General features: G+C 46.7%; 1 protein-coding gene across 1 annotated transcript in view; it reads left to right on the forward strand.

The window, feature by feature from the left end:
* LOC143787874 (P-selectin-like) overlaps positions 1-27,230 on the forward strand; it is a 692,067-nt gene that overhangs the window by 448,204 nt on the left and 216,633 nt on the right. The gene's annotated exons all lie outside the window — the stretch shown is intronic.

Here is a 27,230-nt window from a genome sequence, read left to right on the forward strand (position 1 = left end):
GGTCAATATGCGACAATATACGCTGCTGGACAATCAAAGGACAGCAGCTGACATTGGTGGAACGCCCCCAAGGGCAGTGGAGCCGGGTTGGACAGTTCTTAAAGGGGATATGGTCACGGCAGCGGTGACCCGATCCGTGGCCCTGGGAGTCCAATAGAAGTGAAATGTTAATAAAATGGAAAAATAAAGTTTATGGGAGATTTGTTTGTGACGCCACCGGTGATACTCTGCAATAAAGGTGTTAGCCGAGCTGCTTCAGAGTCCACTGGGGCTGTTGGTGATGCAGCAGAGTTGGTACAGCTCTCCACAGGTAGAGCTAGACCCCAGGGCAACTGAATGTATAAGTGATGAGATGATGTTGGTTGTGGTAGTCCGGGCACTTGTTGTAGGAATAACGCAAGGGCACAGTAAGCTGCAGTTTCCACTTTTACTCACAGTTCTCCAGTCCACAAATGTCAGCCTGATGCTGTGATCTTCAGGTTAGTGGTCCAGCAAACTCCCAGGTAAATTGGGATGCACCGTTCCAGGACTCCTTTCTAGTGATGAGCGAATGTGCTTGCCACTACTCGGCGAGCACCGAGTATTTCCGGGTCTCCGCCCTGCAATTCTGGCGCTCTTTAGAGCGCCAATGACAGTGTGGGGATTGTCAGCCATGCACTGTAATGCTGCAGCCATCTTTGTTGTGGTATTACAGTGATTGGCTGGCCGCACAGCGTCATCAGGTCTATAAAGAGACTGGATGCCGCCCTGCTCGCCGCATTCAGCTCTGGATTTAGCGAGTGTAGGGAGAGCTGCTGCTGATATAGGGTTAGGGCTTGTTCACACGATCCTTTTTTCGCTGCGGATTTTTCAGGTCCTGATTTGTGAAAACCGCAGTGCAAAACCTGCGGTGGTTTTCACTGCGGTTTTTAGTCCTTTTTCTACTGCGGATTCCACTGCGGGTTTCCAACTGCCCTTTTTCTATTGGTGCTGTTGGAAAACAGGAGCGGAATCCGCAGAAAGAATAGACATGGTACTTCTTTTTTTCCGCAGAAAATTCAGCGCGGATTTTCATGCCGAAAAAAGGATAGTGGGCACAGCGTTTTTTGTTTTTCATAGGGTAACATTGTACTGTACCCTGCATGGAAAAAGGATGCGGATCCGCAGCCTCAAAACCGCTGCGGATCTGCAGCAAAAACCGCAGCGTGTGAACATAGCCTTAGAATCGTCCTTTTAATAGTTAGTGTAGGTCTGCAACTGTTCGCTCCACAACTCCTGAGAAACCAACAGTCCTTTTTAGGGCTAATGCGGGGATCCAGAGATTGCAGTGCTAGGTAGGCAGGGAAGTCTATGTGCACATATCCACATCAGTGCGAGGCCTGCAGGCATTGTGTGTGAGTACATAGCTCTCACTGCATACATATAAAGACTCCATTACTGTCTGCTGCTGCTTATGTAATATTCCCTGGAAAAAGCTTAAGCGCAAACGTGCATCGGGGTGCTGCGGCCAATTAAAGGTACAGTACTTACTTTTTGTCAACTACACTGATTCCTGCATTTACAAATCCCACATTCTTTTTCCATGTCCATTTCTTAAAGAAATGCAAACTGTATATGCCATTAACAGGCACCAGTTGAGAATTTCTTTCTTGGCACTTGCACTATAATTACATATAGGCGGTCATCACTATGTTGACTGATGATGGTATATATATATATATATACAAGAAAGCCAAGGGTGTTGCTGATGAGCCTGTCATGTTGACTATCATATTGCATATGGTGCACGTTTCCTGGAGGTATTTACCCCACAATTTTGTTTTTTCGAACATGTGCTCCTTATCTCTAACTTGATAGCGGCTTTAGGGTATGTGCACACGGTGCAGATGTGGGTGCTTCAAAAACTTCAACAAAAAAAAAGTTATGTCATTTCCTAGTCCAACTTCTTCTCAATCTCCATTTTGGAAAGCCTCATAGCACACTTTGTTAAAGCCTTCATCGCCATGTGTGGTAACCGTGCTAATGTACAGCGGAGCCAGCAACGGAGCTCACAGCATGGAGAAGAGCTTGGGGAAACAAATTTACAGATACGCAGGACACAACGCCTCCAGATGTTGGGAGTATTGCTCGATTATATGAATTAGCAAAGAGTGCAGGTAAGCTACACTATGTGTAAAATAATATCTACATGTCCTTATTTTTTCAATGTGTTGTGCACTAACCCATATTTTTATCTTAGTCGCAGACCAGAAGGAGAACCCGAAAAATGTTTGTCCACCCCATTGTTGCTGAACGTACTGGAAAGGGTCACTTTCGCGTGCTATACCAAGATTTGAGGAGGTAAGTGAACCATATGTAAAGAGAATTTCCTATGTAAAATGTGTTCCAGTAAAATTAGCCATGTATGACCGAACCTTACTCCTTTTTTTTCAGATATCCGGAGAAATTTGTGTCCTTTTGCCCGCTCAACATCCCGGCTTTTGACCATCTTCTGACCATACTGTGCATGCTTGAAAAAGACCGGTTGATCGGTCGAAACGTTGCTGTCTGCTGTTTTATCATGGCTGAAATAAAGACTTCTTTTATTGGACTATAACACCTGGTTGGAGCGCTGTCCTTCTACCTTCGAATATATGCTGTATCCAGGAGGGTTCCCTGGACTTGGAACGAGCGCCCTGTATAAGTGAGTGCTGTCAGCCACCTTTATACTATACATACTGTGAGCAGAGCTGATGTATATGGACACAGTGATGAAGAAGTCCATCTCTGCTGAGGAAAGGCTGCTCATCACCTTGCGGTAAGTATTTTGGGGTTTTTTGTTTTGTATGTCATAAGGCCTCTTTGACACGTCAGTGTCTCTGGTACGTGTGGTGACAGTTTTCCCATGTACTGGAGACACTGACACACGTAGAGCCATTCAAATGATTGGGTCTATGCACCTGTCAGTGTGGTTTCATGGACAGTGTGCACGTGTGCCTTTTTTTTTTTTTTCCGGTCGCACGGTCCACAAACCGTCACACACACGTGCACGCAGAGAACACACATGGATGTCCTCCCTGTGACACACATTGGCCCCGGTGTAAAAGCGCCACAGTAAGCACTGTTCCCCGGCGGAAGGTGATGAAGATGATCTCATTATTCTCCCTGGCTCAGCCCACAATTGACACAAACAAGTTATAATGAGTAGGGTTGAGCGAAACGGATCGGTCATTTTCAGAAATCGCCGACTTTTAGGCAAAGTCGGGTTTCATGAAACCCGAACCGATCCTAGTGTGGGATCAGCCATGCGGCACACGATCAGAGCGCCAAAGTCGCGTTTCATATGACGTTGTCACCGTCGTTTTTCATCCAATGAAGGAGGACGCAGTGTGTGGGCAGCGTGACGACATAGGTCTCGGTCCCCACCATCTTAGAGAAGGGCATGGCAGTGATTGGCTTGCTGTCTGCGGCGTCACAGGGGCTATAAAGGGGCGTGCACGCCGACCGCCATCTTACTTCTGCCGATCTGAGCATAGGGAGAGGTGTTGCTGCAGTTAGTCAGAAGCAGGGACAGAGTTAGGGAGGAAATATAAACCCCCAAACCGCTTGTGCTGGAGCGATTTTCACTGTCCCACACCACCTTTTTGTGCAGGGACAGTGGAGGTCGTATTTTAGTGCAGCAGCTGCATAGCTGTGTGCACGGTGCTGTGCAAACCAACTGCTTTTGTGATAGAAATATATATATCATGTAGATCTCACTTGCATGTATACTCCTCTATAATCAAATATATACATTATAATCAATGGTTTAAAATGGCTGACACAAACTAATATAACCTAGACAGATCATAAAATGGCTGACATGAACTAATGTAAACCAGACAGATCATATGGGGTTTTCCACCCCTAAAAGCGGAATGATGTCAGATGTCTGATGACTGCTGATCAGATGTCTCAGCTTGATCAGCAGTCATATGAGCATTAATCACAATATTCCATATATGTTTAGATAACCAATGACAGAGGAGCTAGACAATATGGTAATTAACTAACCACCCCTGACAACCCCTAACCACTCCTTTCTATGTGAAAATATAAAACTATGTATGTACAATAAAATTCAGTATTGATGGAATGTTGTTCTGTCACAGTTGTGTACAGTCCATTCTTGATGAGCGCTCAAAATACTCAGTCTAATTGGGAGCGGCCACAGCACACACAGGGATATATTTATCCAACCCTAATATTTCCATAACATTAATGGCGCCCAACGGCGGGGCACGGATGAACGCACGGGATCCTTCTCACCGGAGATACGGAGGTTGTGGGCGTGGCCTGGACACAGGGACAGGAGACTGCGCAGCTCCATAAGTAAGGTAAGAAAATGTTATCATCTTACCTGAAAGTCCCCTGTGCCCAGTCCTTGTCTATGCCTCTTGCCGGTGAGATGTGGTCACAAATTCCCAGGTAGTGTAAAAAATCCGTAGCCACGAATCCACCCTGGGAGGTGTCTGCTGTGGACCGTGTATGTGTTTGTGTAAAATCCGAGAGAGGAAGGAAAAAGTGACTTTTGTTTATGGTGGCTGGGTAACAGACAGCAGGAGTTCAAATCGCTGAGTAAGCTATCACAGATTCCCGTGCAAGAGGAAAGGAACAGGTAGTTCCGGAGCAGGTGGCTCCAGAATCCAGGCATGGATGGTGATAGTTTTCAGGGGCTACCACAGATTCCCGTAGCCGGCGGCCAGTCAGGACGACCGGAGCGGAGGGTGGTAGAACCCGGCATATGCGTGCCAGTGCGATTGATAGTTGTCTGTTCCCAGCGCAGCCTGCATGTGTCACAGAATTTAAAAGGGCATCTCTCGGATTGTCTATCTGTCTGTTTGTGCCATCTACTATTGCCGCTTTAAGAAGCAGAAATAGTTCTCTTGTCCGAACTTCCTCTTTCTCCGTGCTGTTTAGCAGAGAGATATGCATTGTAAATCAAACTGTCATATCTAGTTTTTTTTCCTGACTGTTTTCAGCTGCAATGCTGGGTATGCGTAGTTTTTTTTGTGAAGAAGTGAAATTTAAATTGTATCCATCATTTTTGATATGACAAACGGGATTTTAGTGACATTGCATATTAGAATATTATAGTATTAAAAAAAAAAAAAGAGGAAGTGTGTCTCTGACTGCATTTGGGCGCAGAGATTCTAAAAGAGAAAAAAAAAAAGGGAAAAGCCGTTTTCATTTTTAATTCTTTTTACTCTCTTAAAGGGTCTTTTTTTTTCCTTTTTGCGGCATTTTAAAATTTTTAATTAAGTTTTCCTCAATCTTCAATCTCTTTATCTTTTTATTTTTTATTCATTTATTTTTGAAAAAAGTTTTTTCTTTACTCTTGTATCAAAGTTTTGAGTTTTTGGTTGTGAACTAAGTTTTTGACGGTTTTCTTATCATTTTGGGTTTTTCTTAGAGTTTTATATACTCATTTTTAGAAGTTTTTTTTAGTACTGTTTTCTTTTTTTCATTTTTGTGTGTTTTTTTCATTTTTTACTCTTGCCATGGGGAATAAAGTGGCCGAGCAACAGGAAAGTCTTTTTACTTCCTGATGAGAAAAGAGCCCCTAGATAGTGGCAGGACACGGAAGGTATTAAGTATGTGAAGATTTTGGAAGGTATTAAGTACGTGAAATTCATTAGAATGGCAGACTTCAAGCTGCGGAGTGGCATGACGTAGAAAGGAAAAATAAGGGAAGTTATCTGATGTTAGATTGTTGAAAACTAATACATGGTATAAAGTGGCAGCAGAGCTTACATCGTTTAGGTGTTACAGAAAATTATGTGAGCAAACCAGGAAGTGATTTTTGTGGGTATAAGACGGGAGAATCTGAGTAGTCTGCTTTTAGCAGAATCCATGGTATAGGTAGTTATTTTTGCACAGTATGTGGTGCACCCCGTCTCTCCCTACAGGGAGAAGGCATCATTGCTCCACTCTATTGTTCTCATTCTGTTGTCAGTCTTTTCTCTCTGCATTCTTCTCTCTCTCTCTCTTTTCCTCTCCTCTTCCTCCACATATTTCTTCTCACCCTCCATCTTCTCCTCCCTTCTTCTCCACTTCACAACCACACCTATCTCCTCCTTCTTTTCCTTCTACACACCCATCTCTCCTCCCTCTTCTCCACACTCTCTCTCTCTCTCTCTCCCCTCCTACTATTCCTTTGTCTCACTCCTCGAACCCTCCCCCTTCTTCTTCCTCTTTTTCCCTCCTTGTTGCCGGCTGGGCCAACGCCCAATTCAAACAATATGGTGCGTACAGCACAATGTGTCCCTGGCACAGTCCAGCCATTGCCATTTGTGATATCGGGGAGAGAAGGTGAAAGCCCCCCCTACAGTGGGCAGCCCCAGACACATCAGGCAGCAGGCAGCTCAGCCCTGGGTGCAGAGGGGGGAGGAGTGATATCAGAAGGAGCTCACTGACAGATCCTCCGTTACCTCATTTCACAGTCAACAATATTGTAACCCTTAAGGTTTTACATGAACTTTGATATCACCATGTATTGATAATGTACAGCTTCAGCACCGGTCAGAGCTGCCTACATCCACATTCACACCAACATGAAACTATAAGCCTAATCCATCATAGCTTCAGCAAGGGGGGAGACATCCTCACATAAAAAGCAACTTCTAAGTCCAAAATCAGCCAGTGTATGACCCCAGTACAAGCCATCACAACTATTCTTCTGATGAAGATGAAGAGGGAACATCATACATGCTGTCTAGTACTAGAAAAGAAACCCACAGGCACCAAGAAAGCAGGGGCAGATAGAGGCACCACCATTACACTATGTGCACTGCACTTCAAGTCAGGTGACAATAGTCCAGACCCAGGGATGCATCCCATGCCATTTTACAGAAGAATGTAGCAGAAGCAGAAGCAGCAAACATATGCAGCCAGCTGGAATGATCTCTGGGCCATGAATGAAAATAGAAGCAGGTGATGCACTCTGGCCAATCATGAAGGAACAATTCAAACTTCCAGCAGAATCAGACATACACGCTTGGGAGTCAGGGCCACAGCTAATTGAACAGCTCAGAGAGTGGGCCAAAGGCAGATTGGCAGGACAAGCCATGACATGAGCCAAGATAAGACAGAGTCTGTAAAGAAGTTTCATTGCAGAGTAATGCAAGTATTCCAAGACTTGGGCTTCACCATTCATGACCAGATACACAGGCCTTTGGGCATGGACTGAGACAGCCAATCAGGAAATCACTGATAGTGGCTAGGCCTAGGAACAGGTCAATAGCAGTGGACTGACCCAGCAAAATGTTTTATGTGCGCCTAGGAGACTGTTCAATGCCAATTGTCACCAAAACTGCCACCATTATAGCACCACAAAGAGCGCAAAGAAGGAAAAGGGTGCCGTGCTGCTGAGAACGCCAGAAGGGGAGCCAGAGGTGAAGACGCTGCAAAGTGCCGACCAACACACCAGAAGAACCGCTGCAGACTCCAGAGAGAAGACACCGACCTCAATAAGGTTAGCAAAGGGGAGAAGCTATGCCAGACCAGGGGTAAGAAGTGACGGCAGATGCAGCCGCAGCCCCTGTAATGCCCCAAGACCTTGGGTTGGATGCAGCCGCCGGTCTCATGGCACCCCCGGGCCTCGCCACGAATGCACCTGCAGGCCCCGTCTTACCACCGCAGCTTCAATCAGCAGGCCGGACCCCGCTGCCGCTACAGTACCCATCATGCCGTTGTCCACAGTAGCCAAAAGGATTGAGTCTCAACCAGGGGTGCAGAAGACAGCCCCTCTCATGGTGACCACTGACCTGGAAGAGCAACCACACTACAAAGACAGAAAAAGTGTCAAGTGTTACATCTGTGGCAAGTTTGGCCATTACCAGAACCAGTGCAAAGCACCCACGCCCCCGAAGAGACTGGACCCATGCAATCCAAGAGTTGGTCCAGAGAAACAGGTCAAGGAGGAAGTGCAGAAAGCAGTGAAGTACCCCGTCCATAGGACAGAGGCAAGCAAGCCAGGTCCGCAAGACACTACGCTCCTGACATGTAAAACTTCATCTGCAGGACCAATACCTCAAATTACCTTTAAAAGTGGATGGCGTTGTCAGATCCAAAGTGGTGCAGCCAGAAGTGTGATGACACCTGTGGAACTCGCTGATCCCACCTGCCTATCAGAATCCTCTGTGTCTCGCATGGGCATTGATGGTCAAGTCAGACATTCTCAGCTTACAAAGCCACTGAGCGTGTGCACTCAGCCAGGACACTCTATCCTGTCCCAGTTTGTGGTGTAAAGGACCTGCCACTCAACCTGCTGGGAGCGAACCTACTGCAGAAGCTGAAGGCAACCACAGTGTTCCAGGAAGATGGGACAGTGACACTTTCTTCATCCCTGACCCGAGAAGAGTCATGCTGGCGGCCCTACAAGAACATTAAACAATTGAGGCCTACCCAAGGAGGTACTGGATGTAGTACCAGAAAGTCTATGGTCTAAGGGACCCCAGCACGTGAGAAAACCTCAAGTTGCCCCAGTACGGGTGTCACTCAAGCCATGTACCCCGTACCCTCGTAAGGCCCAGGCCAGGCCTAGAGTCAAGCTGCCTCTGACCAACTGAAGGTCTGCCTGGAAATAGGAATCATTGTTCCTCGCACATCGCCTTGCAATACCCTCCTTTTCCCCGTCAAGAAAAAGACTGTAAAAGGAGAGCCAGCCAAGTTCAGAATGGTATATGACCTGAGAGCTGTGAATGACGCCACGGTGTTTGAAACTACAAATATGCCGAATCTGCACACTCTGCTCTCAAATGTGCCTGCCACAGCAAAAGTGTTCACAGTGAACAACCTGGCTAATGTTTTCTTCAGTGTTCCCCCCTCATCCGGAAGACCAGTTCCTGTTTGCCTTAATGCACCAGGGGGGACACCACACATGGACAGTGATGCCACAGTGGGCCCAGAACAGCCCTTCACAGTTCACCAAAGCAATGTCCACAGTTCTCACCAACTGAGTCACAGAACAAGCAGAAGTAACCCTGCTACAATACATGGACAATCTACTCCTTTGTGCAGTTGACTTTGACACGTTTAAAGCCCATTCCTTGTATCTCCTACTCTACCTGGCGGAGCAGCACTGCAAGATCTCAAAGAACAAAGTCCAGTGGTGTCTGAAGCAAGTTACGTTCCAGAGACACTGTTTTGCTCACCAGGTGAAACACCTGACAGATGACCGGAGGACCACAGTGGAGAAGATGGTCCCTCCGACAACTCCAAAGGTGCTACAGGCCTTCCTTGGTCTAGTTTCATATTGCAGAGCCTGGATCCCTGATGCTTCCGTCCTAATGCAGCCTCTGTGTGAATACGTCAGCGTGACCCCGTTCCTCCAGACAGATGTGGCCTTCAGTTCGTTCAAGAAGTGAAAAGGCTCTGTAGTCTCAGCGCCAGCACTAGGCCTATCTGACTACAAGAAGCCATTCCGTCTCTACTTGATGAGAAGAGAAGGCCTTGCTACTGGAGTCCTGACACAGCTTCAGGGGGGAAAGCAGAGACTTTCGGACTACTTTTCAGCTTGCCTGGATCCAGTTGCAAGGGAAGCCTCTTCCTCCCGCATGAGAGCAGCAGTTGCAGCACACGCCCTCCTGGACAGGACTACTGACATCAGTGGAAAAACCATTGGAAATCCTGGCTCTGCGTGACATCTCAGCAATCCTCAACCAAACCCAGCCAAAACATCTCTCCACCGCCAGGCATCTTCGCCTCCAGTGCTCTCTACTCCTGCCCGACAATGTCACCATCTCCAGATGCACAGTCCTCAACCCGTCCACTCTACTCCCACTCCCAAGGGGGGATACAGATACGGATCCTCAGATAAAAAGTCTGATCAAAGTCTGCATGATACCTTCTGCAGGGATCTGAATTTGCTCCGGACGGATGACCATGATTGCTTCAGCATCATGCAACAGGAAACAGCAGGACTACCCAAGGTGGCAGAAGAGCCACTGACCAACCCAGAGTTGATCCTCTATGTGGATGGCTCCAGATTTGCAGATGATGAAGGAAGATTCCACACGGGAGGTGCAGCGACCAGCAATCAAGAGATCCTGTGGTCCAGAAGTCTGCCGCCCAGTCTGTCAGCCCAGGAAGCAGAACTGATAGCGCTGATGAAGGCCTACCAGATGGCAGAAGACAAGACTGAGAAAATGTTTACCGATTCAAGGTACTTGCATGGCATAGCACACGACTTCGGACCCATCTGGGCTGCAAGGGACTTCCTCACAGCAAGCGGAACAACCGTGAAGCATCAATGGAGCCATTAAGGACCTGCTGAACACACTTCAACTTCCAAAAGTGGTGACAATGCTAAAAGTCAAAGCGCATGGAAAACTAAACACAGTAGGGGCACGAAGCAACAACATGGCGGATATGGCAGCCAAAGAAACAGTCAAGGGAAGACAATATGGACAAGTGGAAGAGGTCGTAGAGCCGGACGGCTACTACAGGACGGCTGAAGACAGGAAACCTGACAAGATGACTGTGATCTGCTCAAAAAGCTGCAAGACCAAGCCCCAAAGGACAAGAAGGAATGCTGGATGCAGAAGTGAGCAACACATGAAGAAGGAAGGGTATACTAAATGGACTACAAACCCTGTTTACCCCGAAGCATGTACCCTATGGTGGTCCAGTGGGCACATGGGCCCACACACAGATTTAAGACACAGATGAATGATCCGATTGGTGCTTACTGGTTCGCTCCAGAAATCTCCACCCTAACAGCCAAGTTCATAAACAGCTGTCTGACCTGTGGCAAATGCAACCCTGGAAGAATGAAGAAAGTTCCCACACATCAACTTGCCAGACCACTGTACCCCCTTCCAGAGGATCCAGATAGACCACATCCAGATGCCGCCAAGTGGAGAATTCGAATATGCCCTTGTGGCCGTGGACATGTTCTCAAGATGACAGCCAGAAGCTTTCCCAGTGAAAAACCAGTCAGCAAAGACTACTGCAAAGAAGCTACTCTCAGAGACGAGATATGCAGCTATGGGGTCCCAGAAGTGATAGAGAGTGACCAGGGACCCGCATTCACAGCAAATCTCACACGAGAGATCTAGTCAGCAGTAGGATCAGACTTAGGCCTACACACTCCCAATCACACTACTCAGTGTTAGGCACACTCCCAGAGACCCAGAAAAGCTGTTACCATATGAAATTTTGTTTGTGTCTAGTCCCAGGTTAGGGGTATCCTTTCCCTTAGCAGCTGATTATGTAATATGATACTTTGTCTGCTTATGTAATTGAAATCACCAAGAAACTTGCTAACATCCATTCTCGAGTTTTTTCTTCATTGCCAGATCCAGATTCAGTGTCCGGTATGCACTCCTAGAAGCCAGGAGACTGGGTGTTGGTGAAAAAGCTTGTAAGGAGAACACCACTCGATCCCAGATTTGATGGTCCTGCTCAAGTGCTGCTGATGACACCAAACTCTGTGAAACTGGAGGGAAGACTCGCTTGGATCCACTCATCGCATGGCAAGAAAACTCCCCTACCAGAAGATGACACCCAAGCCAGAATGATGTCGTGGATGCCCTGCCTGACCGGAAAAGATGACCTACCTGATAAAGACTGCACATCGCTCACTACACATGCTATTGACTAAGAGACTGATTGCAACGAACCCCCGTTAGGGACAGATCTCCTGACCGCCCATTTGCGAAAAGTCTGTATGGAGTGGGGCACAGGCGTTAGGCTTGTGTCAGTTCGCCAACAGCACAAAAGAGTTGCAGCGCTTTGGGACAGGAGGCTAGGATTAGGGCAAGTGATATCTAAGGGGGGCTTGTGATAGAAATATATATATCATGTAGATCTCACTTGCATGTATACTCCTCTATAATCAAATATATACATTATAATCAATGGTTTAAAATGGCTGACACAAACTAATATAACCTAGACAGATCATAAAATGGCTGACATGAACTAATGTAAACCAGACAGATCATATGGGGTTTTCCACCCCTAAAAGCGGAATGATGTCAGATGTCTGATGACTGCTGATCAGATGTCTCAGCTTGATCAGCAGTCATATGAGCATTAATCACAATATTCCATATATGTTTAGATAACCAATGACAGAGGAGCTAGACAATATGGTAATTAACTAACCACCCCTGACAACCCCTAACCACTCCTTTCTATGTGAAAATATAAAACTATGTATGTACAATAAAATTCAGTATTGATGGAATGTTGTTCTGTCACAGTTGTGTACAGTCCATTCTTGATGAGCGCTCAAAATACTCAGTCTAATTGGGAGCGGCCACAGCACACACAGGGATATATTTATCCAACCCTAATATTTCCATAACACTTTTTTAAAAGCAAAATTCCTGTTGCTCCTTTCTGCACAGTTACCTATCTTGTTTATTTGTCCACATTTTTGTGTTCAGCAGTCCTTTTTATTGCTGCCATACTTGTCCTGAGCTCATTGAAGGGAGCTTCCTTTTTTTTTTTTTTTTTTTTTTTTTTAAATAATAATTCCAGCCACTTTCTGGCACGTTCATAGTGTTGTGTTATACCACTGGGCCAGAGTTGTGGTTCTGTGTCTCCCCCCCAAAAAAAAGGGAGATTAAAATTCGCACACAGTGTATATTCTGCTGTACTGCTAGTGTGTCGTATATATCAGGCAGCCACTTTCTGCCACGTTCATAGTTTACAGTTATACCACTGGGCCACAGTTGTGGTTCTGTGTAATGAACAAGAACGCGTGCACCACTGGATAGAGGTGCAAAGGTAGGTTCCCACACCTTACAATAGATAAAATGAAAACCTTGCACTCAACTTAGATGCTCAAGTGAAGAATTTAATGTAGTACACCACAAAACGTTTCGGTCCAAAAGGCAGGACCTTCATCAGTTACTACAACACAAGGTGAGACACCACCAATAAATATATACAGAAAAAGGAAAAAATAAATGAGAAAACAAACTATATACAACACCTGGGTAACAAATATAGTGTCTCTGAGCAAAGTGATAACATGTCATGGTTAGGTTTAGTAAATTATGCAGACAAACTGCTATCATGAGAAGAGAGGACCCTCAATATATGGCACCAATCTAGATCAAGGGTGAGTATGAATTAAATAACGTACCGTACTATAGGAACAGTGGAGGGTAGACACGACTGGCGTGTCAGTAGGCACGTGCGACTGTAGTGTCTGTGTGAATAAAAAGAACGATAGTGACCCCCTTAATCGGTCTATCATAAATGTGCGCTGACAGGAAATCAGAGGGGAGGCATACCTGTATGCGAATAATAGGTGAGAAGACCAGACCTACTGGGAAGGGACGGACAGAACTAGTTATAAATAAGATATAAGAGCGGCACATGCTGCTAGTGGAGTGCATCTCCTGGAACGTCATACCTGGTATCTGTTGTTGCTGGTGAGCGTGCCCAGTTCAGACGCGGTGTCCACCGCTCGTCTGATGTGAGTGATGGGCGTGCGCGCTAAAATAGAGATGGGGGGGGGCGGCGTTCCCCTGGCGGTAAAGGACGTGTGGGTGATGGGGCGGAAATGACGTCACAGGACGTCTCTGTGTCTGTTGCTATGGACGCTGTGTAACCGCTAAAATGGCCTTACCAGCGGTGATGTCCAGGCAGTAACAGAGTACGTGTGGAGCCTGAGTGCGGCGGTAAAGGTTCCGCTTGGACGTGATGCGGTCTAGGTACCCGAAGGTGGACTAGAAGGGAGGTGCACAACAGTAAATAGTAAGAGTGCGTGAGGCACGGATGATGTGGGTGCCCCATGCCTGTGGACCGGAGTTCATGCAGATAGGTGATGGCAAGTACGGTGTGTGGAGAAACTTCAATAGAGATGACTCTAGAATAAAGAGAGCAATATGTTAATAAAGATTAAACAAGGCCCATCGTATGAATAATTAAGTGAAAGAAATATAAAATGTAACTCTTGCAGATGACAAATTGAGAGGATATGACATAAGCATGAAGCTTGCTGATATTTTTTGTTGCCAATGTGGCAAAATACACAGAACAACTTATAGTAGTACTTTAAGGTATGCCACGTTCTATAAACCAACTGGATGAAAAAAACGGAGAGAAATGGACACCTTCATAAAGCCTAGCAGATGACATGGTTAAAGGGCAGAAAATACAGATAAAATACATGTTAATACAGAAAGCACGTATTTACAGAAAAGCCGCCAAATCGTAATCCCTGTTGAGGCCCTTAGGGTGGAGTGTTTCTAAGGTATGGATCCAGAAGGCCTCCCTGTGCTTCAGTCGGGCTAACCTGTTGCCACCCCTTCTTGGTGGAGGTATGTGTTCTATGACCTGGAATTTTAGTTGTGAAATGCTGTGACCTGAAGTAGCGAAGTGTGAGGGAATGGGCAGCAGCAACTGCTTGCAGCGTATAGTGGATTTGTGTTTGGAGATTCGATCGCGGATGGCCTGCGTCGTTTCTCCCACGTAAAGCAGGCCACATGGGCATTTTAATAGATAGATGACCCAAGACGAGTCACAGGTGAAAAAATCGGGGACATGAAAAATTTTACCGGAATGAGGATGATGGAAAGTGGGGCCTTTGAGGACATTATGGCATTGGGAACAGTGGAGACAAGGAAAAGTTCCCTTTCGTGGGTTTTGCAGGAAACGTTGGCGAGGTACAGATTTGTTGGTGCCTATATCAGCTCTGACAAGGGAATCCTTAAGATTGGGGGCTCTTCTGAAGCAGGGGAGAAACGGCTCCCGAAACTCAGGGACCTCTGGATGGCCATTGGAGAGTAAATGCCAATGTTTACGTATAGACTTGTGCAGAATATAGGCAAAAGGGTGAAAGGAATGGATAAAGGGGACCCGATTAGAACTTCTGTTGGGTCTAGCTAGTGACGGTGCCAGCGCGTTTCGAAGTACTGCAGAAGGATAGCCTCGTTGGGAAAATTTGGACGCCATTTCTCGTAGTCTGCATGGGCGGAGATCCGGATCAGAGACTATCCTATTAACTCTGTGGAATTGAGATTTGGGTATAGATCTTAGGGTAGAAGGAGGGTGGAAACTGGAAAAATGTAGTAAACTGTTGCGGTCAGTACTTTTGGTGTACAGATCCGTGGCAACCGTGCCATCTGGTCTGAGTATAACCAACGTGTCCAGAAAATTTATCTTGTGTGAGTCATGTGACATCGTAAATGAGATGCCTGGCCAGGCCGTGTTGAGCCACTCAAAAAAGAAAGCGAGGGCCTCCAATGTGCCCCCCCATATGCAGAAGATGTCGTCTATGTAGCGTCTCCAAAGGAGAACGTTGGAGACAAAGAGTGGGTTTTTGTAGATGGTACTCTCCTCAAAATCTGCCATGTAGCAATTTGTAGCAATAATTTCACTTAATTATTCATACGATGGGCCTTGTTTAATCTTTATTAACATATTGCTCTCTTTATTCTAGAGTCATCTCTATTGAAGTTTCTCCACACACCGTACTTGCCATCACCTATCTGCATGAACTCCGGTCCACAGGCATGGGGCACCCACATCATCCGTGCCTCACGCACTCTTACTATTTACTGTTGTGCACCTCCCTTCTAGTCCACCTTCGGGTACCTAGACCGCATCACGTCCAAGCGGAACCTTTACCGCCGCACTCAGGCTCCACACGTACTCTGTTACTGCCTGGACATCACCGCTGGTAAGGCCATTTTAGCGGTTACACAGCGTCCATAGCAACAGACACAGAGATGTCCTGTGACGTCATTTCCACCCCATCACCCACACGTCCTTTACCGCCAGGGGAACGCCGCCCCCCCCCCATCTCTATTTTAGCGCGCACGCCCATCACTCACATCAGACGAGCGGTGGACACCGCGTCTGAACTGGGCACGCTCACCAGCAACAACAGATACCAGGTATGACGTTCCAGGAGATGCACTCCACTAGCAGCATGTGCCGCTCTTATATCTTATTTATAACTAGTTCTGTCCGTCCCTTCCCAGTAGGTCTGGTCTTCTCACCTATTATTCGCATACAGGTATGCCTCCCCTCTGATTTCCTGTCAGCGCACATTTATGATAGACCGATTAAGGGGGTCACTATCGTTCTTTTTATTCACACAGACACTACAGTCGCACGTGCCTACTGACACGCCAGTCGTGTCTACCCTCCACTGTTCCTATAGTACGGTACGTTATTTAATTCATACTCACCCTTGATCTAGATTGGTGCCATATATTGAGGGTCCTCTCTTCTCATGATAGCAGTTTGTCTGCATAATTTACTAAACCTAACCATGACATGTTATCACTTTGCTCAGAGACACTATATTTGTTACCCAGGTGTTGTATATACTTTGTTTTCTCATTTATTTTTTCCTTTTTCTGTATATATTTATTGGTGGTGTCTCACCTTGTGTTGTAGTAACTGATGAAGGTCCTGCCTTTTGGACCGAAACGTTTTGTGGTGTACTACATTAAATTCTTCACTTGAGCATCTAAGTTGAGTGCAAGGTTTTCATTTTATCTATTGTAAGGTGTGGGAACCTACCTTTGCACCTCCATCCAGTGGTGCACGCGTTCTTGTTCATTACACGGTATCCCCTTACGCGTAGCACACTGTTTTGTCATGACCACCTTTTCATACAATGCAGAAGAGACCTCTAATATTTTGGCACGATCCACTTTAAACTGTGACTTTCTTAAGGCACCTCCTAGGGAGACACGGGGACGTGACCTGGAGCGTGAACTTCGTCATTTTACTAACATAGAGCTACACTGTGCCACACTCACGGAATATCTTCGGGTCCAACGGATCCCTAGGGGTCTTCGGGTACCACTTCGTCCCACACTCTTTCGGGACTGTCTAGACTATTGTACAAAGTATGAACAGATACTTAATAAATGTTCTTTCGATATAATCACTCTGACGATTGAGCATCTACAGAAGGCCATCTCCACGAGTACAGAGCAGATCAAAACCATCGAGGCCCAGCTAGCATCAACCGGCTCTCCAGAGGAACTTCGCTCACTCAAAGATCAGATCTCCAAGAACATTGACAAGCATCGCCGCGAGACAGAGGAGAGGAAACGGGCCAAGTTCAACAGGGACTTTGAGGACTACGAAACCAAACAGGTCTACAGATGGCAGGACAGCTCCTCTACTCGGCGACAGCCATCTCGCCCCATGCCTCGCTCCTCCCTCGATTATTCCACTTCGGGTTCAGAACAGGAGCAGACCACATCCTCTACAGGCGCTCCTCGTTTTTTAGGCCTACGACCACGCCCACCAAGAAGAAGACAACGAGGCGGGGCCATGGACACAGGACGAATCCCAGACCCCATGAGGATCACGAGATCCCAGGTACCGACTTACTGGTAATTAACATTTCAGACAGATCCTTGGGGGTGGCAGAATATAAGGTCCTACAGAAGGGGTTGTCTTTTTGTCCTACATACAGATGTCACACCTTTGATTTGGAGATGGACCTCCAACGCTTCTTTCGTTCTCTCAGATTGAAAGCATATTTCTCCCACACCCCAGACTTTTCTCCTTCTCATACTTCAACAACTACCTCCCCCAATGTCCTGTCTCTACAAAGCCTGGGGTTACACAAGAAAAGCCACTTTAGGCCCCCGCAGGGTTCACACGCCATGGAGACATTCATTGGGTTTGTTCAGGACTCCTTCTACCAATTAAGGGATGACATTGACAGAGGTAGACTATTCTACCCCCAGAATCTGACTAATACCGAACGACAAGCCCTTCGAGGCCTCCAGGAGGACAATAGTATAGTTATTAAACCAGCCGACAAGGGGGGTGCCCTTGTGGTTATGAATAGGACTGATTACCTAAGTGAGATTTCCCGACAGTTGAGTGATACCTCTATCTACCACAAACTCCCAAGGGACCCCACAGCGTCTATACGCCTCAAAATTTCCGATGTCCTACTGAAATATACATCTCTTGGTGTTCTGGACACCAAGACCTGTGATTTCCTCACCAACTCGACTCCAGTCATTCCGGTATTTTATACCATCCCCAAGATACATAAAAACCTGGATAAACCCCCGGGGAGGCCCATAGTGGCTTCCACAGACTCTATTCTTTCCCCCTTGGCCGTGTACCTGGAAAAAATCCTCACACCTATTATTCAACAATCCAGATCCTTCATTCTCGACACAGGGGCATTCCTTGGGGTCCTGAAAGATCTGCCCCCTTTACCACCTAACGCATTCCTTGTCACCATGGACGTTAAAGACCTTTATACGTCAATTCCACATGTTGAGGGTATAAATTCAGTACACAAGCTGCTTACCCACTCTGGGCTACTGGTTGATCAGGTCAACCTGTGTATAGAACTCTTAACCATCATCCTCACATATAACCATTTCATTTTTCAAGATGACTTTTATCTCCAGGTCCGTGGCACCGCGATGGGCTCCAATGTTGCGCCCCCCTATGCAAATTGCTACATGGCAGATTTTGAGGAGAGTACCATCTACAAAAACCCACTCTTTGTCTCCAACGTTCTCCTTTGGAGACGCTACATAGACGACATCTTCTGCATATGGGGGGGCACATTGGAGGCCCTCGCTTTCTTTTTTGAGTGGCTCAACACGGCCTGGCCAGGCATCTCATTTACGATGTCACATGACTCACACAAGATAAATTTTCTGGACACGTTGGTTATACTCAGACCAGATGGCACGGTTGCCACGGATCTGTACACCAAAAGTACTGACCGCAACAGTTTACTACATTTTTCCAGTTTCCACCCTCCTTCTACCCTAAGATCTATACCCAAATCTCAATTCCACAGAGTTAATAGGATAGTCTCTGATCCGGATCTCTGCCCATGCAGACTACGAGAAATGGCGTCCAAATTTTCCCAACGAGGCTATCCTTCTGCAGTACTTCGAAACGCGCTGGCACCGTCACTAGCTAGACCCAACAGAAGTTCTAATCGGGTCCCCTTTATCCATTCCTTTCACCCTTTTGCCTATATTCTGCACAAGTCTATACGTAAACATTGGCATTTACTCTCCAATGGCCATCCAGAGGTCCCTGAGTTTCGGGAGCCGTTTCTCCCCTGCTTCAGAAGAGCCCCCAATCTTAAGGATTCCCTTGTCAGAGCTGATATAGGCACCAACAAATCTGTACCTCGCCAACGTTTCCTGCAAAACCCACGAAAGGGAACTTTTCCTTGTCTCCACTGTTCCCAATGCCATAATGTCCTCAAAGGCCCCACTTTCCATCATCCTCATTCCGGTAAAATTTTTCATGTCCCCGATTTTTTCACCTGTGACTCGTCTTGGGTCATCTATCTATTAAAATGCCCATGTGGCCTGCTTTACGTGGGAGAAACGACGCAGGCCATCCGCGATCGAATCTCCAAACACAAATCCACTATACGCTGCAAGCAGTTGCTGCTGCCCATTCCCTCACACTTCGCTACTTCAGGTCACAGCATTTCACAACTAAAATTCCAGGTCATAGAACACATACCTCCACCAAGAAGGGGTGGCAACAGGTTAGCCCGACTGAAGCGCAGGGAGGCCTTCTGGATCCATACCTTAGAAACACTCCACCCTAAGGGCCTCAACAGGGATTACGATTTGGCGGCTTTTCTGTAAATACGTGCTTTCTGTATTAACATGTATTTTATCTGTATTTTCTGCCCTTTAACCATGTCATCTGCTAGGCTTTATGAAGGTGTCCATTTCTCTCCGTTTTTTTCATCCAGTTGGTTTATAGAACGTGGCATACCTTAAAGTACTACTATAAGTTGTTCTGTGTATTTTGCCACATTGGCAACAAAAAATATCAGCAAGCTTCATGCTTATGTCATATCCTCTCAATTTGTCATCTGCAAGAGTTACATTTTATATTTCTTTCACTTAATTATTCATACGATGGGCCTTGTTTAATCTTTATTAACATATTGCTCTCTTTATTCTAGAGTCATCTCTATTGAAGTTTCTCCACACACCGTACTTGCCATCACCTATCTGCATGAACTCCGGTCCACAGGCATGGGGCACCCACATCATCCGTGCCTCACGCACTCTTACTATTTACTGTTGTGCACCTCCCTTCTAGTCCACCTTCGGGTACCTAGACCGCATCACGTCCAAGCGGAACCTTTACCGCCGCACTCAGGCTCCACACGTACTCTGTTACTGCCTGGACATCACCGCTGGTAAGGCCATTTTAGCGGTTACACAGCGTCCATAGCAACAGACACAGAGACGTCCTGTGACGTCATTTCCGCCCCATCACCCACACGTCCTTTACCGCCAGGGGAACGCCGCCCCCCCCCCATCTCTATTTTAGCGCGCACGCCCATCACTCACATCAGACGAGCGGTGGACACCGCGTCTGAACTGGGCATGCTCACCAGCAACAACAGATACCAGGTATGACGTTCCAGGAGATGCACTCCACTAGCAGCATGTGCCGCTCTTATATCTTATTTATAACTAGTTCTGTCCGTCCCTTCCCAGTAGGTCTGGTCTTCTCACCTATTATTCGCATACAGGTATGCCTCCCCTCTGATTTCCTGTCAGCACACATTTATGATAGACCGATTAAGGGGGTCACTATCGTTCTTTTTATTCACACAGACACTACAGTCGCACGTGCCTACTGACACGCCAGTCGTGTCTACCCTCCACTGTTCCTATAGTACGGTACGTTATTTAATTCATACTCACCCTTGATCTAGATTGGTGCCATATATTGAGGGTCCTCTCTTCTCATGATAGCAGTTTGTCTGCATAATTTACTAAACCTAACCATGACATGTTATCACTTTGCTCAGAGACACTATATTTGTTACCCAGGTGTTGTATATACTTTGTTTTCTCATTTATTTTTTCCTTTTTCTGTATATATTTATTGGTGGTGTCTCACCTTGTGTTGTAGTAACAACACGTTTGGACCGAAACGTTTTGTGGTGTACTACATTAAATTCTTCACTTGAGCATCTAAGTTGAGTGCAAGGTTTTCATTTTATCAGTTGTGGTTCTGTGTCTCCCCACAAAAAAAAGGGAGATTAAAATTCGCACACAGTGTATATTCTGCTGTACTGCTAGTGTGTCGTATATATCAGGCAGCCACTTTCTGCCACGTTCATAGTTTACAGTTATACCAGTGGGCCACAGTTGTGGTTCTGTGTCTCCCCCCAAAAAATGAGGAAGTCTGGTGGAAGAGGCCGTGGGCGGGGGTTGTCAGCTGGTACTGATGGTGGTGCTGCATCTGGTGGTAGTGGCAAAAGCACAGTAGCACCTAAGGCTGGAGGTGTTGAGCCTGCGTCATCGTCTGGCTACACAAGGCCTCGAAGGCTCCCTTACCTGGGAGTAGGAAAACAGCTTTTAAATCCAGAGCAGCAGGAAAAAGTTTTGGCTTTCCTTGCTGACTCAGCCTCTAGCTCTTTGGCCTCCTCTTCCCAAAGTTCGAAATGTCACAGCAGCCAGTCATCAGTGGATGCTCCCGGTCAGGAACAAGACGTTTCCTTGTGTCCTTCTCCCAAACCAAAAGTGAAGGATGCGTCAGGCGACACAACAGGTTACTCCATGGAACTCTTTACACATACCTTGCCTGGGTTAGAAAGGGAAATTGTACCCTGCCCATTACAAGAAGAATCGGACATGGAGTGCACTGATGCACAGCCACAGCTAGATTATGATGCTGTTCCATTGAGTCAGATCACTACATTGCCCTCGCAGTTTGCTGAGCCACAATCTGACCCTAATGAGACTATGGTGCCCTGTCCCGAACGCTTTAGCACCTTACACGGTGACACTGAGGAAGGTGCACATAACATTGAGGAGGAGGAGGTGATAGATGACACAGTTGTTGACCCAGATTGGCAGCCATTGGGGGAAGAGGGTGGCGCTGCCAGTAGCTCAGAAGCGGAGGAGGGTTATCCGCAGCAGCACCAATCTACATCGCAACAGCTGTCATCTGGCAGGCCCGTATCAGGCAAAAAACGTTTGACAAAACCAGTTTTGGAACAGCGTGACCATCCTGTGAAAGTTGCACAGCGTGCAATGCCTGAAAAGGAATTCCATAGTAGGAAGAGTGCAGTGTGGCATTTGTTTGACCAAGATCCCAATGATCAGTCAAAAGTGATCTGTAAAAAATGCTCAAAGACCTTTAGCAGAGGGAAGATTCTTAACAATCTAAATACAACGTGCATGCGTAGACATTTAAACAGCATGCACTTGCAAGCCTGGACTAACTACGTATCATCCCGTACCGTTGGTGTACCAGGTCTGAATGAAGGTAGTCAGCACCGCAACATTGCTTCCCTCACTGTAAGCCCACCGATCAGAACACCAGCAGCAGCAAATGTGGAGGGATCGTCGCTAGGCCAAAGGAGTCAGGGAGTCAGAAGGTTATTGGTAGGAAGCACCGTATGTAGGCCAATATCACCAACTCACTCTCAATCTGCCATGTCCACAACCACCACCACCACTAGTTCCACCATAGGCAGCTCTCCAGTCCAGCTCACCCTACAAGAGACTCTTGTTAGGAAACGAAAGTACTCATCCTGTCATCCGCGTACACAGGGTTTGAACGCCCACATTGCCAGACTTATCTCGTTAGAGCGAAGCTTTCAAAGCCCTGATGGCCTACGCAGTACCACGCTATGACCTACCCAGTCGCCACTTCGCGAGAAAAGCTATCCAAGCCTCCACCAGCATGTCAAAGACCGCATTGTCCATGCACTGAGGCAGTCTGTCAGTGGGAAGGTGCACCTCACAACAGATGAATGGACCAGTAGGCATGGCCAGGGACGTTACGTGTCCATCACGGCGCACTGGGTTAATGTCGTGGATGCAGGGTCCACAGGGGACAGCAATAGTGGGACAGTTCTGCCTATCCCACGATCTAGGAAAGAGTTGGCTGTAGATGTTCGCCACCCCACCTCCTCCTCCTCCTCCTCCTCCAGAAGCGAAAGCTCGTCAACAGAGCGCTGTCGCACGACCACTCCATCTGCAGCTGCCAGTGTTGCACACGAGGTGTCCCATTACGGAACAGCTAGTGGGAAGCGTCAGCAGGCTGTGTTTGAAATGAAGTGTTTGGGGTCAACAGACACACCGCGGAAGTTCTGGCCGAGTTCTTGCAGCAAGAAACTCAGTCATGGCTGGGCAGTGTATATCTTGAGGCAGGCAAGGTAGTCAGTGATAATGGAAGGAATTTTATGGCTGCCATAGCCCTTTCACAACTCAAATACATACCTTGCTTGGCTCACACTTTGAACCTGGTGGTGCAGTGCTTTCTTAAAAATTATCCGGAGTTACCAGCCCTGCTCTTGAAGGTGCGAAGACTTTGCTCGCACATCCGCCGGTCGCCCGTACACTCCAGCCGTATGCTGAACCATCAGCGATCGCTCAATCTTCCACAGCACCGCCTAATTATCGACATTGCAACAAGGTGGAACTCCACACTGCACATGGTTCAGAGGCTGTGTGAGCAGAGGCGTGCTGTCATGTATTTGTGGGAGGATACGCATACACGGGCAGGTGTTGTGGATTCTGTTGGTGGGCTCCCTCTGGTGGTTACTGCTGGTACTGGGTGACTTTGGTGGGTTGCGGCCTTTGGTTTCCACCTGTCCATCAGAGGCTGGGTGTTTCCTATTTTACCTGGCCTTTCTGTCATTTCCCTTGCCGGCTACCAATGTGTTCAGATGTGCTCTGTTTGGTTCCTGCCTACCTGCTCCCAGATCTTTCAGGATAAGCTAAGTGCTGATTTTCAGTTGTTTGGTTTTTGGTCCAGCTTGCTTAGAATGTCTCTATGCTAGCTGGTTGCTCTAGTGGACTGAGGTTCTCCCCATGTGCCATGAGTTGGCACATGGGTTCTTGTAATCTCAGGATGGTTTTTTTGATTAGGGTTTTTTGCTGACCGCTCAGTCCCCTTTTGTATCATTCTGCTTTCTAGTTTTCAGCGGGCCTCTATTTGCTAAAGCTATATACATCATCTCTATGTGTGTGCCTTCCTCTCATTTCACCGTCAATACATGTGGGGGGCAACTATACCTTTGGGGTTAATTCCTCTGGAGGCAAGTGAGGTCTTGTTTTCTCTGCAGTACTAGTTAGCTCTTAGGCTGGTGCGTGGCGTCTAGAACCAACTTAGGAACCCTCCCTGGCTATCTCTAGTTGCGTTTGTCAGGCGTAGGGCAGCGGTCAGCCCAGGTTCCATCACCCTAGAGCTCGTCCGATATTTGTTATACTTTGCTTGTCCTGTGCTATCCCTAGCCATTGGGGATTCATGACAGTATAGCCGGCCCACAAAGTGTTAATTGTTTGGGCTGAAGCAGGAGGAAAAGAAGTGTTCAAGGAAATTTTTTTTTTTTTTTTTTTTTCCTTCAGAGTTTTGCTGCCTAGCCCTTAATTGCTGTCTAGCTGCTTCTTACCTCCTCTTAACCCTTGAATGGCTCTGATCTTAGCTGTTTATCATGGATGTCCAGAGTTTGGCTTCCAGCCTGAGTAATCTCGCGGCAAAGGTTCAAAACATACAGGATTTCGTTGTTCACACTCCCATGTCTGAACCTAGAATTCCTATTCCAGAGTTTTTTTCTGGAGATAGATCTACCTTCTTGAATTTCAGGAACAATTGTAAATTGTTTCTCTCTTTGAAATCTCGCTCCTCTGGAGACCCTGCTCAACAGGTCAAGATTGTTATATCGTTCCTACGGGGCGACCCTCAGAATTGGGCATTTGCATTGGCACCAGGGGATCCTGCGTTGCTCAGTGTGGATGCGTTTTTTCTGGCATTGGGATTGCTCTATGAGGAACCTAACCTAGAGATTCAGGCTGAAAAGGCTTTATTAGCCCTCTCTCAGGGGCATGATGAAGCGGAAATATATTGTCAGAAATTTCGGAAATGGTCGGTGCTTACTCAGTGGAATGAGTGCGCCCTGGCTGCAAACTTCAGAAATGGTCTTTCTGAGGCCATTAAGGATATTATGGTGGGGTTCCCTGCGCCTACAGGTCTGAATGAGTCTATGGCTATGGCCATTCAGATTGATCGGCGTTTACGGGAGCGCAAACCCATGCACCAGTTGGCGGTGTCATCTGAACAGGCACCTGAGACTATGCAATGTGATAGAATTCAGTCCAGAAGTGAACGGCAAAATTATAGGCGGAAAAATGGTTTGTGTTTTTATTGTGGTGATTCAGCTCATGTTATATCAGCATGCTCTAAATGCACAAAAAGGGTTGATAAATCTTTTGCCATTGATACTCTGCAGTCTAAGTTCATTTTGTCTGTGACTCTGATTTTTTCACTGTCTTCCATTTCCGTCGATGCCTATGTGGATTCAGGCGCTGCCCTGAGTCTTATGGATTGGTCATTTGCTAAACGCTGCGGTTTTAGTCTAGAGCCTCTGGAAGTTCCTATTCCTCTGAAGGGAATTGATTCTACACCATTGGCTATGAATAAACCGCAGTATTGGACACAAGTGACCATGCGCATGACTCCCGTTCATCAGGAGGTGATTCGCTTCCTTGTACTGTATAATTTACATGATGTACTAGTGCTTGGTCTGCCATGGTTACAAACTCATAATCCTGTCCTGGACTGGAAAACAATGTCTGTGCTAAGCTGAGGATGTCAGGGGGTTCATGATGATGCACCTCCGATTTCTATCGCTTCATCGACTCCTTCGGAGATCCCTGTGTTTTTGTCAGATTATAAGGATGTTTTTGAGGAGCCTAAGCTCAATTCGCTCCCTCCTCATAGAGAGTGTGACTGTGCTATAGAATTGATTCCTGGCAGTAAGTTCCCTAAGGGTCGTTTATTTAATCTGTCACTGCCAGAGCATACTGCTATGCGGAATTATATTAAGGAGTCCTTGGAAAAGGGACATATTCGTCCATCTTCGTCCCCTCTGGGAGCAGGGTTTTTTTTCGTGGCAAAAAAAGATGGTTCCCTGAGGCCTTGTATAGATTATCGCCTTCTGAATAAGATTACAGTCAAATACCAGTATCCATTGCCATTATTTACTGATTTGTTTGCTCGCATTAAGGGGGCTAGGTGGTTCACTAAAATAGATCTTCGTGGTGCGTATAATCTGGTGCGGATAAAACAGGGTGATGAGTGGAAAACCGCATTTAATACGCCTGAGGGCCATTTTGAGTATTTGGTAATGCCTTTTGGACTCTCCAATGCTCCGTCAGTCTTTCAGTCCTTTATGCACAATATTTTCCGTGAATATCTGGATAAGTTTATGATTGTGTATTTGGATGATATTTTGGTGTTTTCTGATGACTGGGAGTCTCATGTTCTACAGGTCAGGAAGGTGTTTCAGGTTTTGCGGGCCAATTCTCTGTTTGTGAAGGGCTCAAAGTGTCTCTTCGGAGTCCAGAAGATTTCTTTTTTGGGGTACATTTTTTCTCCTTCTACTATTGAGATGGATCCCGTTAAGGTTCAGGCTATTTGTGACTGGACACAACCTACATCTGTTAAGAGCCTTCAGAAGTTCTTGGGGTTTGCTAATTTTTATCGTCGGTTCATTGCTAATTTTTCCAGTATTGTTAAACCTTTGACTGATTTGACTAAAAGGGGTGCTGATGTTGCTGATTGGTCTCCTGCGGCCGTGGAGGCCTTTCGGGAACTTAAGCGCCGGTTTTCTTCTGCTCCTGTGTTGTGTCAACCAGATGTTTCACTTCCTTTTCAGGTGGAGGTTGATGCTTCCGAGATTGGAGCGGGGGCGGTTTTGTCACAGAGAAGTTCTAATGGCTCGGTGACGAAGCCATGTGCTTTCTTCTCTAGAAAATTCTCGTCCGCCGAGCGCAATTATGATGTGGGTAATCGGGAGCTATTGGCCATAAAGTGGGCATTTGAGGAGTGGCGTCATTGGCTTGAGGGTGCTAAGCATCGCGTGGTGGTCTTGACTGATCACAAGAATCTCATTTACCTTGAGTCTGCCAGGCGTTTGAATCCTAGACAGGCTCGTTGGTCATTATTTTTTTCTCGTTTCAATTTCGTGGTTTCATACCTGCCAGGTTCAAAGAATGTGAAGGCAGATGCTCTTTCCAGGAGTTTTGTGCCTGATTCTCCTGGAGACACTGGGCCTGCTGGTATCCTTAGGGATGGGGTAATATTGTCCGCCGTATCCCCAGACTTGCGACGCGCATTGCAGGAGTTTCAGGTGGATAAACCGGATCGATGTCCACCAGAAAGACTGTTTGTTCCGGATGATTGGACCAGTAGAGTCATCTCCGAGGTCCATTCTTCTGTGTTGGCTGGTCATCCTGGAATATTTGGTACAAGAGATT

This window comes from Ranitomeya variabilis, chromosome 8 (genome assembly GCF_051348905.1).
Source record: "Ranitomeya variabilis isolate aRanVar5 chromosome 8, aRanVar5.hap1, whole genome shotgun sequence".
NCBI classification, from domain to species: Eukaryota; Metazoa; Chordata; class Amphibia; order Anura; family Dendrobatidae; genus Ranitomeya; species Ranitomeya variabilis.